The sequence below is a fragment of the Suricata suricatta genome, chromosome 1 (genome assembly GCF_006229205.1).
Source record: "Suricata suricatta isolate VVHF042 chromosome 1, meerkat_22Aug2017_6uvM2_HiC, whole genome shotgun sequence".
In the NCBI taxonomy this organism is placed as follows: Eukaryota; Metazoa; Chordata; class Mammalia; order Carnivora; family Herpestidae; genus Suricata; species Suricata suricatta.
The window spans coordinates 16,923,153-16,927,026 of NC_043700.1; the positions used below are offsets into that span (position 1 = coordinate 16,923,153).

The following is a 3,874-nucleotide window of genomic DNA, read 5'->3' on the forward strand; positions in this document are numbered from 1 at the left end:
GAATCTTATGAAATTATATTTCCTACCATGCTTGCTCCCTGGCCTCATCACTTGGGCTATGTTTTCATACCTTTCACATTAGTTTCTATGTGTTTTAGAAAGCCTAAAAGATGTTGTTATTATTTTTAAATTCATTTTTATAAAGACACTGTACAAACAAGATTATTTTATATTTGCCTACACATATACTATCTCTGTCATTCTTCATTCACTTGTGCAGATTTAATTTTTCAACTAGTATAATTTTCCTTCAGCCTGAAGAACTTTATTACATGGCTGGTCAGCTAGTGGATGATTCTCTCAGTTCCTTCTTGAAAATGTCTTTATTTCCATTTCAATTTTGAAGAATATCTTTGCTAGATCTAGAATTCTAGTTGAGAGGGGCCTTTGCTCCTGCTGTTTAAAGACTTTAAAGATGTTAAAGATGTCTTGTTGTCTTACTTCCGTTGTTTCTGTCTTAAAGGCAGCAACACTGCTCCTCTTTGTTCTTCTTTGATCTCTCACTGTTTCAAGAATTTCTCTTTATAACTGACTTTCAATGGTTTGGTTATAGTACACGCTGATGTGTGTTCCTTAGTGTGTATCTTGTCTGGTTTTTGTAGAGTTCCTTGGAACTACAGGCTTTATGTTTCTTCAAAAAATAGGATCATGAGGCACTGAGATATTGTAATGGTGGGAAGCTGTTATCGCTCCTATTGCTATAAGGATAACGGAAGGAAACAGTATTTCTAGAAGCAGAATTGTGGTGTGCTTCCTGGCAGGAGCAAGGCTCATTAAAGAGGGATAATTGTTAGGGTGTCTGGGTGGCTCAGTTGGTTGAGCACCCAACTCTTGATTTCAGCTCAGGTCATGATCTCATAATCATGAGACGAGCCCCACATGGGGCTCTGCACTGGCAGCATGGAGCCTGCTTGGCATTCTTTCTCTCTCTCTCCCTCTCTCTCTCTCTCTGTCCCTCCCCTGTTTGTGCTTTCTGTCTCTCTCTTAAATAAATAAATAAATAAATAGGAGGAGGAAGAGGTGGAGGAGGAGGAGGGGAAGAAGAGGAAAAAAAAAGAAGAAAGAAAGAAAGAAGAAAGAAATAGAGAAAAAAAGAAAGAAAGAAGATAACTGTGAGAGAAATGCTTCATTTTTTTCCTCACATCTTATTCTGTACTCTTCCAGCACCTCCTATATGTTGAACTTACCAGAAGTTAGAGAGCAAGGGAGCCTAAGGAAACACTGAGCCCTACCACAAACAGCAGAGTAGGAGAAAGTTAGAGACAGAGCTGATGGCAAATGAGCAGTTGACCCGCAGAGAAGAGTTTTCTTCTGTCTTCCTCACTATGGAATTCAAATCACGTAGAAGAAAACTTGGGCTATTGGGTATTTGATGAGTGAATGAATGAATGAATGAGTGGATGAATGAATGAATAAAAGACAACATGTTTTATTACTGAGGAAAGTGAAGCTCTTGCAGGGTTCACAAGATACTCAAGTAGTTAGTGGAAGCAATTAAATTTAGGTTCTCTAATATTTCAATATAGCAACTGCCTCTGATTTCTGTAAATTGAATTATATTGTAAATGCATATGATAACTCTTTTTGTAAAGATATTGTATTGAATATTTTTGTAAAACTAAAAAATCCTTCACTTAGGTAGATCTTCCCTGGATCTTTGTTAGGTAGATTTTTCAAGCTTCAGTTTCTCTCCAAGCTTTCTGGATTTATTTCTATTGCTAGGAGGGTTTATATAACAACTCTATTTTAAAAGTACAGAGCATTCCAAAAGGGTAGCTGTTTCTCATTTCAAAAAGCTGTTTCTCACAACATGAAAGAGCGAGCTTGACTTTTGATATCACATAGGGTTAAATTCTGATCCAGGATTGGCAACTTAATAGCTATTTGACTTTACACAAAACATATAACTTCTCTGGTCCTTGGTTCCTTCTGTAAACGGGACAAGAATATCTCCTCTAATCACAGAACTGTAGGAGCAAAAGTCAGTGGTGCATAAGCTGTGCCAATATATGTGTTACTCTTATTTAGCTGTGAATCAACCTTACTGTTCAGATAAAATCCACGTCAGTGGTTGTGACAGGTGAGAGTGGCTACAGACAGAAGTATGGGTTGAAAAGTAAGAGGTCCTGGCAATACACTCCATTATCAAAGGAGAGTGAGTAAAAATAATAATGCTAAGAGCATGTAAAGGCACTACAAAAGGTTGATAGGAGTCAATAAGAAAGCCCCTGAGATAAATTTATCCATATCTTGTATTTCCCACACTGATGGTTATTTTCAGTGGTGAGGACAATCAAGTAGTTTTTAACTAGAGACTGGCATCACAGTAAAAGAGAGCCATTGAGATACTTACAGTGTGTAACCTTGGCACCACAAAAGCTATCTGGCTTTTTAAAAGTTTTACTGAGATATAATTAACATGCTGTACAATTCACCCATTTGAATGCACAATTCCATGGCTGGCTTTAAGTGGATACACAGAGTGGCTCATCTATCACCACAATCAATTTTAGAATATTTTTATCACCCCAAAAAGAAGCTCTACATCCTTTATCCACAACTCCCTAGTGCCCCCAGCCCTGGGCAACCCCTCATCCACCTTCTGTCTCTATGCGTTTGTCTATTCTGAATATTTCACATAAATGAAATTGTACAGCCTTGTAGTGTTTACTTTCTGCCCTCCTCCACTTAGCATAATGTATTTGAGGTGCCCCATGTTGTTGCATGTGTCAGTACTTAATTTCTTTTTATGGGTGAATGGGCTATATATATTTTTAATGTATATATATTCTTCTAACATCTGAATATTTAAGATGAAAAGAAACTTAAAAATCAATTAATTAATTAAAAACAATCTTAAAAATTAACTAATTAAACCACCTTCTAAGTTTGAAGAAAGGGAAGTCCAGATTGAGCATCTAGTGCTACACTTTTAAGTGTATAAAGGAAGACACGGGTCCAGCCTCTCCCCAGTTACCGACAAGGCTGGCTTCTTATAGTATCTACTCTAAAATCACAGTAACTCATTTTCAGATAGTACCTCGTTCATAAAATTCTTTCATATACATGAGCTCAGAGTCCACATACAAAACTTGCTCTGGCAAATAGGTAAGAGAGCTAGATACTTAAGCATACATTACTACTGATCAAAAGTATCAGATAAAAATTGGGCATATCCTTCAAGGACTCCCCAAACAGCCTTAGGAAATGACAAATGTAAAATGCTGGGATGTCTCACTGACGACTTAGTGAACTCCAAATACTATGACTTGCTGTTCTTTTTTTTTTTTTCCAGAACAAAAATAAATAGAGCCTTTATTTAATAAAGAGTTCAACATTTCTTGGTTCAAGATTATCCAATATTTAACCATTAGCAATGACATACCTATGACAAAATTCAACTGTTCAATATTACAGGGAGTTTTTGCTATAAAGCAAGTCCTACAGAATCCTATGTTTAAAAATTTCCTTTTAAAATAGATTTTCTTTTAGACATACAAATAATATAATTTGATACTAGAAAAACAAATGTCTTTCAAAACAGCTCAAAATTTCTTCTCACGTTCTATAAATCCATTGCCCAACTCTTGGAAACACAGTTTTGGCTCAGGTCATGATCTTTTTTTTTTTTTTTTGTAATTAAAAAACATTTTTTATTATAAAATTTACATTTGTGAGACATTTTTATCACTTGGTAATATACTCCACTTCTAATCAAAGATAAAAGATAAGAATGACACTTAAATTTAGAATATAGCAATGCATGCCAAAATAGTATCAAGGGAGACAGGCATTTATAATCTTCCCTGTCCAATGTAGTAACCATCCAACTGCTCTGCACTTAAAATGTGACTGGTCCAAACAGAGACGTGCT

At 35.8% G+C, this 3,874-nt stretch overlaps 1 long non-coding RNA gene across 1 annotated transcript in view; it reads left to right on the forward strand.

The window, feature by feature from the left end:
• Positions 1–1,073: 1,073 nt before the first annotated feature.
• Positions 1,074–3,874, forward strand: part of LOC115285892 — a 7,764-nt gene continuing 4,963 nt past the window's right edge. The window contains exon 1 of the long non-coding RNA XR_003905749.1: positions 1,074–1,112. This is a non-coding gene — a long non-coding RNA (uncharacterized LOC115285892). The remainder of the gene's footprint in view (positions 1,113–3,874) is intronic.